Source organism: Ambystoma mexicanum, chromosome 1p (genome assembly GCF_040938575.1).
Source record: "Ambystoma mexicanum isolate Mex_15411 chromosome 1p, UKY_AmexF1_1, whole genome shotgun sequence".
In the NCBI taxonomy this organism is placed as follows: Eukaryota; Metazoa; Chordata; class Amphibia; order Caudata; family Ambystomatidae; genus Ambystoma; species Ambystoma mexicanum.
In genome coordinates, this window is record NC_090921.1 from 1,030,972,003 (window position 1) to 1,030,987,360 (window position 15,358).

Below are 15,358 nucleotides of genomic sequence, written 5' to 3' on the forward strand. Positions count from 1 at the left end.
ATACCTGCGGGGGGAAACCAGTCCGGGGGCCCCGGGGGCTGGGTCTTCACCCCCGGCTACACATCAGTCGGAGGCCCCCGCCCCGGACGACACGGTCTCGGGGAGGACAGGCGGGCCTCGTCGGCCCTGAATATCCAGAGGGACCAGCCGCGGAGCAGAGATGCTTGAGTGGAATTGATGAGCTGGAGAGAATCCCTACAAAGGTTTCGACGCACGACCCCTGATCCCCCGAGGACGCCCAGAATGGCGACCCAAACGCAGCAAGAGCCAGCGGATACTAGCACGGTCACCAGAGGCATGGCGGCCCTACTGGAAGAAATTAGAGGCTTTAGGGCGGATATTGCTCTGAGACTGGACACCTTAGACAAAAAAGTGGACAATATTGACGACAGAGTCCAGGCACTAGAGAACACCACGGCCTCAAGCGACATCTTTGAGACGCAATTCGACATGCGCCTGTCGGAGCTCGAGAGAAGAGAAGAAAGATGCTCTTTAAAAATGGACGATTTGGAAAATAGGGAACGCCGCTGCAACCTACGTTTCCTGGGCCTCCCGGAGCATGAGGGGGAAACTCAATCAGACATCATCAAGGCCGTCAATGCGGTAATAGGGGCACTTTTCGAAGGGGCGAATACTAGCGAACCAACCATCGACAGGGCCCATAGAGCAGGTGCACCCTCCAGAGGCCCCAGATCTGTTCTAGTTCGCTTTCACTATTTCTCGGAAAAGAGCAGGATCTTGGAACTGGCTCGTAAGAAGGGCCCTGTGGAGTGGGAGGGGGCCCGGATTTCGGTGTATCAAGACCTGTCGGCCTTCACCCTTGCAAGACGGCGCCTATGCTCCCCTCTGACAAAGATGCTTCAAACCAAGGGGGTCCGCTACAGGTGGGGATATCCTTTCTCCCTCTCCTTTGAACTCGAGGGCTACAAATACGTCCTGATCACAGAAGATGATATTCAAAGAGTGTCAGGTGAACTTTTGGACAATGTAAACACGGCAACGGGAGAGCAGGAACGTGAGCGAGCACCGACAGGCCCTAGCGGGAACAAAGCTCCCAAGGAGAGGCGCAGAGTGCGAGGCCAGAGAAAATTTAGGAGAATGACCCCTGCTTCGCCGAGCCCTCCAAATAGCTGAGGCGAACATTTGGCGACAGATGACTAAACCGAAAACTGCCTATGCAAGTGGAGGGTGATGTAGTAGCTGTTTGTACTTTATACTGGACCGGGGGGGGGGGGGGGCTCAGAAAGTTGGCTATGATGAGTTAGTGAGCCTGCGGAGGGGAGGCACTGGTGGCCTGGTCTGGCAATCGGATGAAGCCAGGGAACGACCAGGCGATTAGGGGGGAGAGGGGAGGGGGGAAAAAGGGGGAGTTATGTTGTTGGGGTTACGGTTACAGTGTGCCAAGTCTTTCGGGTGTCCTCGCACCCCTGGGGCCGCTTCGAGCCAACAGAGGGCTGAGGAAGTATTGTGGGAGTAAAAACGCTTGCTATTCTAAAATTGGAGCTATGAGCTTTTCTCTGCGCTTTAATGGATGACCCGCTCCAATTCCTGACAGTGGGGTCACTGAATGCTCGGGGACTTAACTCGCCCACGAAGAGGTCTCTAATTGTGAGAGAATTTGTGAGGCTGCGGCTTCACTTTCTTTTTGTGCAGGAGACTCACTGGGTTCGTGGAAAAGAGCCTAAGCTCAGGGCCAAACCCATAGCTCAGATGTACTCGGCCTCCGTTCAGTCAAAGAAGCGGGGGGTGGCCTTGTTGATCTCCCCTGGGGCCCACTTTGTGTTTAAAGCCTCAAAAGCAGACCCGGAAGGCCGCTATCTCATGGTAAAGGGGGAGGTGAGGGGGCGCTTGTTCACTCTGGTCTGCATATATGCTCCGAATGAAGCGCAGGACACCTTCTGGGAAGGGATGAGAGGGATAATAATGTCATTCTCTGAGGGTACCCTGCTGGTTGGGGGAGATTTCAACATGGTGCTTTGCCCTGAGAGGGATAGGAAATCTGATAAGCCCTGCCCCAATGTCAGTCACCACAAGAAGCTGGCGATGGCCTTCCAGGAAGTTAATGGGGATCTGGGCTTGGCTGACACGTGCATCCTTGAGATGGGTCGGAACCCGGACTACACATATTATTCAAAAACACATGCGGCCTTTTCTCGCATAGATTATATCTTGGCCGATGCCTCGTTGCAGGGAGAGGTCACGAGCTCTGGAGTGGAGATTGTCCCATGGTCCGACCACGATATGGTAAGGATTAAGATTGGCCTTCCCCCTGTCCCGGCAACCGGATCCCGGTGGAGGTGTAATGACCTGCTTTTGAAGGACAGGGAGATCCGTCAATCCCTCCTAATAGCCATTGAGGACTATTTCACTCTCAACGACAACGGGGAGGTTGGAACCATGGGAGTGTGGGAGGCATTTAAGGCAACTATTAGAGGCACCCTCATAGGTATTGGATCCGGGAGAAAGAAGGAGAGGGAACGGGAGGAGAAAGTGTTAAAGGACAAAATAGAGGCCATCCAACCGGGGGGGAAGTTAAGGTCACAGATGTTCCCCGGGCAATGGGAGGAACTACAGGGCTTGCGAACTAAGCTGGCAGACCTCCAGGTGGGTCAAACGGAGAAGAAGCTCTCCTTTTTGAAGCAGAGGTATATGGAGAAGGGGGAAAAGGCAGATAAAATCTTGGCCTGGAGACTTCGAGACCTTAGAAATAGCAGGAGGGTGAACTCAATTCACACCCCGGAAGGGGACTCGACCGCGAGAGATACCGAGATAGCAGAACAATTCAGGCTATACTACAAAAAACTGTATCGCTCGGAATACACAGGGGATGGGAACGACGTCAATAGCTTCCTGGACTCCCTCCCTGTACCGGGCCTTCTCCCGGACAAAGCGGACTCACTCGAGAGCCCCATCTCCCCGGAAGAAGTAATAGATACCATATCCTCCTTGAAGAGCGGCACAGCCCCGGGTGATGATGGGTTCACAGTCCGAATTCTACAAGACATATAGGTCCACGCTTGCCCCATTTATGGCTAAGATGTTCAATGCGGCACTTGACCAAGGTTCCCTACCTCCCTCGATGATGTCAGCCTTGATTGTTGTCCTGCCTAAAGAGGGCAAAGATCCCTCATATTGCCAATCATATCGCCCCATATCCCTCCTTAACACCGATGTGAACATTTTAGCCAAGCTCCTAGCGAATAGACTGGCCAAACTGCTCCCCACCCTAGTGCATGGAGATCAGGTGGGCTTCATCCCGGGGCGCCAGGGGTCGGACAATATCAGAAAAACCCTCGACCTCATGCATGAGGCATCTCGACAAGGAGTGGAAGGGTACCTCCTCTCACTAGACTCAGAGAAGGCCTTCGACCGTGTCGAATGGCCTTACATGGGTAGGGTTCTCCGAAAGATGGGGCTAGGTGACAAATTCTGTGGGTGGATCGCAGCGCTCTACAATGGCCCCGTGGCGAGAGTGCTGGTCAATGGGGGCACCTCAGAACCCTTTTCCCTTTCTAGGGGCACTCGGCAAGGATGTCCCCTGTCGCCCCTACTGTATGCCCTGGCAATGGAGCCTCTAGCCATAGCGGTTAGGAATGACCCGGAAATTACGGGAATACATTGCGGCGTCTGCGAGTTTAAGCTCTCCCTCTTCGCAGACGACATCTTGAGCTACCTAACCAACATCCAAGATTCCCTACCCCGGCTGTTCGATCTTATACACCTCTTCGGCTCCTTCTCGGGACTGAAGATTAATACGTCCAAATCAAGTATCATGCCCATGGGTTTGGGGGATCAAGACATCGGAAACAACTCCGACATGCTTGGGGTCAGAATTGAACGGATATCTACCAGGTACCTCGGCACCACCATCCCCAGAGATTTATCCCAACTATACCAGAGCAATTTCCCGGAGATCCTCTCTCAAATCAGTAGGGACCTCAGGCGCTGGACACCCCTCACGCTTTCCTGGCTCGGGCGCATGGTCACAGTGAAGATGAATATCTTGCCCCGCCTCCTCTATCTATTCGCAGCGCTTCCCACTGTGGTACCCGAGTCCTTTTTCGAGGTGCTTCAGTCTCGAGTTCTTATGTTCATCTGGAACGGTAAGAGGCCAAGGATCAGGACCGCCACTCTGACCCTCCCGAAGACCCATGGAGGTTTCGGCCTCCCCGACTTGCGGCTTTATTACAAAGCAGCCCAGCTCCGGGTAATGTTGGAGCATATACGGGACTATATGGGTACTTACTGGACGTATATCGAAGACATGCACACCCACCCGAAAAAAGTTAGAGACCTTTTATGGGCTCCTCCAAGGAGTCTTCCATCCCAGATAAGAACTCACCCCACCCTGGCAGCCCTGTGGGCACAATGGAAGCCCAACAAGGCTAATAAACTAGTGTCAACGTGGCCCTCCCCGCTGTCCTCGCTCTGGGGCCCCCCCATAGATCTGGGCTCTAGGGGATTCCAAGACACTCAGGCCTGGTCAGATATGGGGTTGGAGAGGGTCTCCCAACTCCTGCGGGAAGAGGGCTTTATAGAGAATGAAAGCTTGAGTGAGGCTTTAGCAGATAGACCCCCCACGGTCTTTGAATACCTGCGGCTGAAGGGAATTCTGACACACCCTAGGTGGGCTGACCAGCTTAGACGCTCCCTCACTCCATTTGAAACCATATTGGCTAAAAGCACAACTCGGAAGGGCTCGGTATCCAAGTTTTATGGAGCTCTGATAACTGCTGACCTAGAGGGTAGACAACCCTTCAAACACATATGGGAAGAAAGGCTGGGCATGCCACTAGACGACCACACTTGGAGGGCTGTATTCAAATCTATTTTCTCAGGTTCCCTGTACACCGCTGCCATGGAACATAGCTTTAAGATCCTACACTCGTGGCATCGCCCCCCGGCCTTATTATCCAAGATGTTCCGGGAAGTATCCCCCTTTTGTCCAAGGGGCTGCCACCAACGGGGAACCTGGTTTCACATGTGGTGGGGCTGTCCGGCCATACAGGTCTATTGGTCGGAATTGCTCAGCTGGATTAAAGACATTGAGGGGTTCAGCCCGTCACTCCACCCGCTAGAGGTTCTGCTGGGCGTTCCCATGCCAGAGACTGAAACTAATGTGTATCCCAAGGTCATCGGTGCAATGCTGCGAGCAGGGAGAGTGGCGCTTGCCCAAAAGTGGAAGAGCGCCCTGGCCCCCTCTAAAGAGGAATGGCTCTGTAAGCTCAGGATGATCTTCATATATGAAAAACTTACCGCTATAGCAAAGGACACCATGTCTGAGTTTGTGCAAGAATGGACCGCAGTTCTCCTGCATGATGATTGTGTTACCATGAGGCTGTAATATGCATACAGAGCTGGGTAGTAATGGCATACCCTCTTACACCTTCCACGAACCCAAGATGCCTACTGTTTAACGATCCTCTTGTTGGGTCCCGCTGTCTCAAGAGTATTAAATACAAGCATGTGATAAGCGAGTGTTCACTCCTAAGCTTGGAAAGTTTTGCAATACCCCAAGACTTGGCAAGTTAAATGTTTGGGGGGGAGGGGTGGGAGGGAGGGTTAGGGGGATGGGAGTTAAGGTTAAAAAGAAGAAATGCAGAAAATGTTACTGACAACTTGTTTCACTTTGATGTTATTGCCGGTTGGGCCAGCACTCTTGCTCAGCCTCATTTGAGTATTGTCAATAAAAATAATTTGAAAAAAAAGAAAGAGCAAAAGATATTAATGAGCAATACTGTGAGAGAGAAAGATAATAAGAAAAATAGAAGTGGCAAAGTGCAAAAGAAAGTGAAAACGAGTGAAAGAAAGAAAAAAGAACAAAATAAAGAGTGAAAGAAATACTGAGAAAAATAATGGTTGAACGAAAGAGCAAGTGAATTGGCGAGCGAAAGAGCAAAAGACATACTGAAAGTCTGAGCAAAAGAAAAAGTGAATGGGCAAATGGAAGTGCGGAAAGAAAGAGCTAGCAAAAGAAAGACTACAAGAAAAATTAAAGGAATGAATACAAGAGCCAACAAAAGCTAAATATTGTGAAAAAAAGAATGTAAAAAGAGCAAAAGAAAACCTTTGTGAATAATGTTACCTGCACATTTTTCAAAGCAGTAAAATAAAAATGCACAACCTGCACATTTTTTATTCACGTTACTTTTTTGAGCCCTAATCTCTTTACTATGGCTATAGAAATGAAGTGCACTGCTCCTATCTAACCCTCCTGTTTGTCATTTAACTGTAGCAATACAGTAGTTCAGCTTATTTTTTACTTGCACAATGTGTATCTGGATGGCAGACAAAACGTTGGTCACTTTGCTTTTACCTTTGAATTACTTCACTGTGGTGAAGTACATATTGATTGGTACTTGCAATGTGGGTTTATTTTTCTGCCTGTCATGCAAACAAGCAATGTTTTAGATCCTTCATGGCATCAGCATTTGCAAAGATTTACTTGTTTTAACTATTTGAGTACACTGCAATGCAAACCATTATTTGGACTGTTTGATGTGCAAATGTTGTGCACATTAAGCGCAACAAAAAGACGCACCTCGTTGTGAAACTGTGACTGCAATCATATGGGTTTTTGGCAGAGGCTCTTCTGGGTTGTGTTTCCCACCTGCAGAACAGTTTGCTTAATGGCCAAGCGTGAAACAAGCATCCACTCCAGACTCCACCCCTTCCATCCACATGAGCTCGCAGACTCACACCACATTGCATCTTGGTACCCACCGACTCATAGTTTTGAGCAGCAAATGTGTGACTGGAGGAGCTGTGGCAGGCGAGCAAAGCGGGCAGTGGTTTGTCTGCATTACTAGCTTTGCTAGGCTTTTGAGTTCTCATATTGGCTAATGAATGTGCATGTATATCATTACGGTGCAGCAGAAGTGAACACATGCATCAATGTCAATCAGATGGATCCCTCCCACAGGCCCAGGTAGGCATATATGTGGATCACCAGAGATCTTTGTGAAACTCGTAAGTGTATGATAGAGTTCAGGGAGGAATCCCTGCCTTTAAGCATTATACAGTAATAAAATGAGTACCACTTAGTGGGATAGTAGTAACACCTGTTATTCACAATCCAGTGATGTTTACTCCATGCACTGGATAGCCTCGAGCCCCCACGCCCTCTCCTGGGGGCCTGAAGGGGCCTCTGTGTCCCTGCAGGCACTAACTGGTGCGAAGGAGGTAATGAGGGGGTCTTGGTTGGAGACTCAGCATGTGCAGGAGAAAAGACGCTGGAGCTCCAAATGTGACCCCTCCTAGCTTTCTCTTGGACCCTGGTTTTAGCATAGATTGGAGTGGTGCCAGCGGACCAGTCCGAAAACAGGTACATTGAACAAAGAACGTGTTTGTGATTATTTGTGTGTGTGTTGTGTGTGTGGGGGTTGCACTTTGTATGCAGAGTGAGACATATGGTTGACCTGGGGCCAGTGCAGGCATGTATTGTTGAGTCAGACCGCGCGATTTATTTTGGGCACAGCAACATGAAAGGGGGGGCAGCATATGCATGGCTTGTTATCTGACGTGGGTACTACAGAATGAAAGGGGGAGCAGTGCTGGGCATACATCGTTGAGCCAGAGCACATTTGTTTGGCCTGGTCACAGCCAGCAGGAATGGGGCAGGCACAGCTAGATACGCCTGAAACAGGCCTCATGGTTTCTTTGATCACCAGCAGCAGGAAAATGTGTTTTTCATGGACAAAGCTGGCATATATTGTTCCGAGAGGCTTCATGATTTTCTTTGGGCACAAGCAGCATGAAAGGGGGTAAGGCTGGCAAATGTTGTTAGCAATCTTATGATCTTTTTCGTGTACACAACGACGATGAAAGGTAGGGCAGTGCTGGCATGTTGTGTCGGGTTCAGGTTGAAACAGCTCAACTCAAAAGAGCAAACTGAAAATACCGTAGAAAATACCCTATTTTCCACTTTATTACGATCGATCGGCCATTGCTTGGTCCAAGGGGGTCTTCTCTTTTTCCCACGTTCAACTCCCGTAGGCCTGGTCCCCATGCAGGCAACAGCAGGAGCATGTATGTGAGGCTCAACACCTCAATGAAAGTGTCAGTCTGGGGCCTGTGATTTGCATTCCCACAGCTCCTTCACATGCCAGGGGTAGAAATGCCAACCATCACTGAAGAGAAGCTGAACTTAGTAGGGAAGAAATTCAGCAGGCAAGCTGTGTTATATCTATTAAGAAGGACAACATGCACTGCTGTAACATTATCGGGGTAGCCATTATTACTGACACCATTATAAATGTGCTGTTTCTATATGTGCTTTTATGCAATGATACGTTGCGTTGAGAGGCACCAAGATCTGCTATGGTCACAAGTAAGATGAACCTGTTTTTTACAATGTCAATGCTGGCATATAAAGTTGAGACCTGACTCATGACTTTATTTGAGCCCCAAAAAATCCCGTCTTTTTCCATAGTTTACATCCCCCTCCCCCACCCATGCCAAACCGGATACTCCCCTGCCCTGATGATCACCTATAAAACATAAGCATGAAACACGGATGTGGTCAATATTTAAACACTGTGTATTGTGAAGAATAAAGAATTATATATAAAACATACTTTGTGGAACACAAACTTCTTTGATTATTCAAGACCCACATCAATATGCTTAAAATCCTCTCTCTACAGTGCAAGCATTTCTACAGTGAAATGCACTCCAGGTAGACGGGGAGACTTCTATAGCATGTTACTAACTAAAGACCTGCATGTTGATGGAGCTTCCCCAGAGATTGAAGAAGAGAGATTCCCAGTGAACAACAGCATTGGGGAGATAGCTAAACATGTGGGCCCAGCGCGCCAGCATTGAGGATAATCCAAGCAGAGATTTTCAGGCAGAACATTTTGCTATTTCATTTACCTGGCAGTTGAGGGGAAGGGAGACAATGGGCCTCATTATAAGGCTGGCGCTCCCGTAATGAAGATGGCCGGTACGGGACCGGCCCCCTTCATTACGGGAGCACCGATTACGAGCTTCCCTTTGCGGGACCCGGATCAGATGCCTGGTAAAACCAGACGTCCTTTCCGGGTCCCGCGAGGGGAAGAGGGAGGCAATAACGGGCCAGATGTAATCTGCCCGTTATTACCTCCCTCCCCATTCCCATTGAGCCCTATGGGGGCTCAAATGGGAATGGGGAATGGTTCCTGCAAGGAGGACTTACCGGGTCCTCCTATGTCGGAATGACCCGGTAAATCCCCATTGCAGGAACCCGGTAATGGAGCCCGGTTTGGAGGCAGCCATGGAGCTAACAGCTCCATGGCTGCCTCCAAACTCGTAATGAAGCCCTTATACACAAGCCAAAACTGTTGGCTTTGACAATGCTTGTTTTAACAGGACTTCAGCAAAGGACGCACATAGACCTTGTAAATCGAGTGGCTGGAGGCAGTCCTGGGGCCTCATTACACAGTAGGCGGTAAGGGTTTACCGGTACCGGTAAGGGCACCGGTACCGGTAAACCCTTACCGCCTTACTACGAGGTCCCTTTGCGGGACCCGACCTTAATGGCTGGTTTTACCAGCCATTAAGGAATGGGCCCGCAAAGGGACCTTGGTGCTAATTACGGTACCGCAATTTGCGGGACCGTAATTAGCTCCTTCCCCATTCCCATTGAGCCCTATGGGGGCAAAAATGGGAATGGGGAAGTGCCTTGGTGAATGGGGAATTACCGCCCCCGCTCACCTTGGAGTAGGGCGGTAATTCCACCAAGGCGGACACTGTAAAATACCGGCGGCAACCATGGCGCTAGTAGCGCCATGGTTACCGCCTACTGTGTAATGAGGCCTCTGGTCAAGACATTTGTGGGTGAAGGCAGTCCCGGTCAAGACATTTTTATTTCACCAGTCACATGCTTATTCCTCCAATTATGGGCCTCATTACGAGGTTGGGGGTAGCCATGGAGCTATGGCTGCCTCCAAAACCCTTCCGATTCCTCCCTGGTGAATGGAGCAATTACCAGTCCATTCCGAGGTCGGAGGGACCGGTAATTCCCCATTCACCAGGGCCATTCCCCATTCCCATTTGAGCCCCCATAGGGCTCAATGGGAATGGGGAAGGCGCTAATAACGGTACCGCAAATTGGGGTAACGTTATTCGCTCTAGAGTCCCTTTGCGGGTCCCGTCCTTAACTCCTGGTAAAACCAGGCGTTAGGGAAGGACCCGCAAAGGGAACTCGTACTAGGGAGGTAAGGGATTACTGGCACCGGTGCCCTTACCGGTGCCGGTAATCCCTTACCTCTCACCTCGTAATGAGGCCCATTAACTCTCAGAAGCCTGCTTTGAAAAAACACTGGCAGGCACTTCGAGTGTAATGTTTAGTGGTAAGGCTTGTAAAGCGAGCTCAAAGAGTTCCCATGAGAAGGCGTTTTGGGCGGGTAGGGGCAGGAACTGGATGGCAATGGCCAGAGGGATTAGCATGGCCATAGGCATTGCATGGTTGGGCAAATAACCAAACGACACTACAAGCCCTGTGTCCCTCCTCGTATGTTCTTTCTCCATCCCTATCTCTAATAAAATGCAATAGTTTTGGCTCATATGTGGCGTTGCCACCTAATACATACTTGCCAACATTCTGTGACCAAAAAGAGGTAGGAGTTTTGAAGTTTCAAAATTTATAATTCCCATAACAATGACATCACAGTAAAATACAAAACTTACATTGTTAGCACCATTGAAGCATTCTAAAATACACAACCTATCAAACAGCATAAGATGGAAAGATGTTCAAATGTTAAAAATGTATAATTCTGAATGGTAACTTAACACCAAATTCAATCACCTAACTTCACAGAAGGTAATCACACAGAGCCGGTAGGCAACGTTTGCCACCGAGGTAGTACATATTTATTGCAAGTTGAACACTGAATGACATGGCGACTGATACCCCCCTCAGTCTGATAGGCAGATGCTGTGTGATGGTGTTACACCCTCCCAATTCCCTTCACTGGTGGTTCACCCAAGGGTTGTCCCGGTAAGAGTGCAGTACAGAGTCAAATAGCTGTCAGGTCAGTGGATTGGTCTGAGCCCAATCAAAGTAATCACCTACCATCCCACTCTACAGACAGACTAATTAATGTGTTGCATGCTTTGTCCTGCAGCCTGCCTTAAAGTCACATACATTACTTGCCACTCTAAAAAGCAGTAGGACCCGTCACTGAAATCTGTAGGGGTAGGACACCTTAAAAAGCAGTAGCCTACTGCCTAAATCTGTAGAGTTGGCAGGTATGCTAATAGCCCAAACTAAAAATGAAAACATATCACATTATATGAACGCAAATTTGAATTCTCCTTATCTCCAAAAGAACAGATGCCAGCTCGTACTGTTTATGTGAAACCCGAATACACGTGCAGTCACCCAGGAGACTCCACAGAGTTCAGGGAGAATAAGGGACCTGTTAAAGACTTTCGATGAATATGGGGATTTGGTGATGTTGAAAAGGAAACAGTCCCTCCACATGGGCGGCTTTAGGACCCGGGGCTCGCGCGTCCTGTCCTTGCACTGCAAAGCGAAAGCTGCTGCACACCACATTCTTTCGCAGACTCGCCCGACCTGTTGGTTTGTGATCGTGGCAGAGCTGGGATTGTCACGCGGCCCAGATGCGGGAAGTTGGGCGAGAGATGGGGGGTCGCCCATGACAGGGGCATCCGTGCTCTGACGCCCGCCTCCAGCGCCGAGCTGCAGGCAGACCCCCGGAGCGCGAGCAGCAGGTATGTCCTCGACTCTCGGGCGACAGGAGCGCACCATCCTACCGCGCCCAGTAGGATGCCAAAATCAAAACACGTCGGTTTAACCCTGCAATGATACTGGGCTGCCAGAGAGCTCAGGGGGTTAATCCCCTACCGTAACACGGATCACAGGTTTGAATCCCCGTGAGCTAGCGTAAGGCGCCTGATCAACCGGGCATGCAGCAAGTCACAGGCTGGCAGCCCCGGATTGGCAACTCCCGGGAGTGATGCGACTGTGCTGGACGCCCCTGGGCCAGTCTGCAGGGCTGGAACCTGGCCGGGCTGATGCTGACTCTACTCCTCATTGTCTTGCCGTTGAGGCACTGCTGGAAAGGCGGCCCTAGCTAGTCCCATTGCTATGATAGTTCATTACAGGTGACAGCATCGCTGTGAGACGGAGTGACATGGAGTGCACTCGGGGTCGTGCATCTCCTGGTGTCTTTTCACATGTGCAAATGCTGCGCCGACCAGGCCTCCTAAACATTATGGTCTGGAGAGACAAATGCATCACAGGCTGGGATGCTGCCATTCTAAAAGGTGTATAAAAAACACATCTATCCCTTTTGTTGGGATAGAAAGGTAAGCGCATTGAGGCGTATATCAAATAGAAAGCAGCACTTCATAGCCCTGCTGTTCCACTTAAAAAAAATGCATGGTAGGGTCAGATTGAACCTTTTTTGCATCGCTCACCCCGTGTGCCATGTTTTTGTTTTCTGTGCATTTTGAAGTGTGTATGGGTGGGAGGGGGGTTGGTCAAAGAGGGCGTCTCAATGTGCACAGCTAGGATGTCCGGCTTCAGAATTGAGGGGCGCTGGGAGCTGTTAAACCCCTTCTTGTAACCTAGAAGTGCCTGGTTAGCTTGACACCAAGAGCTTCCAGGAGCTACTTTTGGCTTCCCCGGCCAACTGATGCCGAACAAACACACATTTGCAAATATGACTGTGCATTTGGGACAAAAACATTAGGGCATATATAGAAGACATTTATTTAAAGGATAGGGGGCCCTAAATACTGGACAATAGTATAGGTGTGTATCTTCTGTTGAAGTTAGATTTGTGGAATGCTTTGTTCTAGTTCCTCGTTCCCCAGAGGTAGTTTCTGGTCACTGGGTAATGCTGGAGTACCAGCAGCTGCTTTTAACTCCTGTTTAACTTCAATCCCTGGATGTACACAGCAGTTGTGAATGTGGCACAACTTGTTTTGCCACCAGTGATGAGGTGCACTGGAGCACCTCACGACTTGCACCCCTGGATCTTCCTTTTGGAGTTTCTTGCTTTAGTTGTGATAATAGAACCTAGGGAATCCATTGATGTTCAACTTGATGTTGTTGAATTTAAGTGCGACATTTTAATTTACAAATTGCTAGTCTGAATTTGGCAGTTGGTTGCACTATTGATTAACTCTGGTTTTGAAACTTCTGTACTCTTATTAGGAGCCGTTCAAATTTTTACACCTTTGCCCTCCACCGGTTGAACATTTTCAATCTGATCTTCCAACGAAATGCCACACTTTGCATGTGGCCTTCACTCCAGATATGGACAATGTAGGTCCCAGTGGGTACTTCAGCTCCTCAGACAGAGGGTTCTGCCTTGGATGGATCAGAACAGGTGACAAGGCCGCTCCATGTTCCGTGAAGTGCTCCTCCCGGGCCTTCATACATTTGCCTCCAGATGGTACTACAAGCACTGACCCCTGCGCCACCTAGTGGGGTCTCAAGAGTACACAATTCAAGCATACGTTGGTGCCTCAGACATTGACTAGCCAGGTTTGGCAATGAAGTCAGAGGTGCCGTCTTCTCTTGCAGACATGGACCCAAGCTCTACCTCTTCGATGAGGCAACATCATCTTATGAATAGTCACCTACTGTAGACACTACTGTGTCAAGCCACAGTCCGCCCCAAAAGGCGGGTTTTAAGCACCAATGTCTGGTACTCATAACAGGCTGCCAGACCGCGACCCGTCCACCTGCACTGATCACTCCGAGCCAACATAAAGCCCTCCCTTCCAGTGGGCTTTATATGTCATGCAGACGGCAACATTTGCAGCCAAGCAGTTTGGAATGATTTCATCGCAAGACCTATCTAGAGCTATGTTTACATGGCCTGCAATGACGGCATCCCCTTCTGCAAATTTCCACTGAAAGAGCTAAACATACCTGTATCATTGACAACATAGAAACGCCCCATTTATTGGGATGGCCACCACACATCCCTTGTAATCTGCTGAAGGAAAGAACTGATGGATAAACGTCTTCCATGACACAAGTCTGTTATTCTTCATTGGTGGGTGGTTCTACCAAGGAGTGAATTGTTTGAGAAACACTGAGTACAATCTACTTGAGCGTGACCCCTTGTGCGTCTCAACGACCTTATATGAAGTTATCATCCCTGTGTTTGTAATACCTCCACCAATCATCAAATCTTGTATCTACTATCGTCTGTAAAGACGACCCCTGCATTCGCCCTGACCACACTGATTTCCTGGGCCAACATGCTGGCTCAAATGTGCCTGGGCACGGGGTTAATCTGCCGGTGAACGGGGTAGGTGGAAGCTGTGACCAGGAAGGGGGTTATGTTTGTTCGTCCTTGTCTATGACCAGAGGGAATTCCAGGAGCATAGTATTGTAACAAGGTCTTGGCCGCAGATGACACTGAGACCGGTGTAGGAACAGGAAACATCTTTACTTCAGTTCCAGTCTCAGGTACAGGCTACAATGACACAAATAGGGACATCAGGTAAGCAACTAGGGAACAACACCCACCGGCACCCTCTCGCTCAGTCAAGCTATCTTCCAACTGGACACTCTCAGAACAGGCAGGAGGGAACATTCACTCACTCAACGCTCCATGCCAGTCACTCCTAACATTCCATGCACACAGAGCAGGCTGCAGAGGAAAGGCAAGTCACAGCACATAGCTTAATGGCCAGGATTTTAGGGACTGAAAACGGTGGATTTCTGCCACAGGTCGGCGGATGCTGCGGAACGATTGGTGACCTGCACTGTGAGTGATGGAGGACTGGTCGTTGAAGATGGGCGCACATCAGTGCACAGCATAGAAGAGCTATACATACATGTCTGTGGCGGTATAAACATGAATGGCAGCGGAGTGCAGCTGAGGTGCCTATTGCCACACACTCTGATAATGAAAAAGACTTACCAAAGCATTAGAAATCCAGTCGGTTTGACAGTTACTAGCATGTGTACGAAAGAGTCTCTCAATTAGACGCACATGCAGTAGTATGATGAGCTCATTGCCCGTGTGCTGGAGGGAGGCAATGCTTTGATGACACGCTTCCTGCCTGAGCCCTATATAAAGGGAAGAGTATTTCGTTCCATGTCCTTTCCATGTGGGCTCACCCTGAAACCATCATATAGGCCACATCAACATTTCATTCCCTTGATAGTCTTAGACCCGTTCCCCACATGCTAACGTACAGAGTACATGTTAGTTTTGCAAGCCCAGCTAGGCGATTCTGGACATGTATTTTCAATGGAGGTTCTGCCCACCAGATCAAAATGAGATCCTTGACAACGAGCCAGCATTGGCATCCCCGAATGACCCGCATGTGTGAACATACTTGGGCATGATGATGCTTTGTGAGTGAGTCAGCCCAAACCTAG

The 15,358-nt window shown here is 49.4% G+C and overlaps 1 protein-coding gene across 1 annotated transcript in view; it reads left to right on the top strand.

The window, feature by feature from the left end:
* The first annotated feature begins 11,517 nt into the window (after nt 1-11,517).
* LOC138447679 (anoctamin-10-like) overlaps nt 11,518-15,358 on the top strand; it is a 221,506-nt gene continuing 217,665 nt past the window's right edge. The window contains exon 1 of the mRNA XM_069603947.1: nt 11,518-11,718. The gene's annotated coding sequence lies outside the window, so the exon portion shown is untranslated. The remainder of the gene's footprint in view (nt 11,719-15,358) is intronic.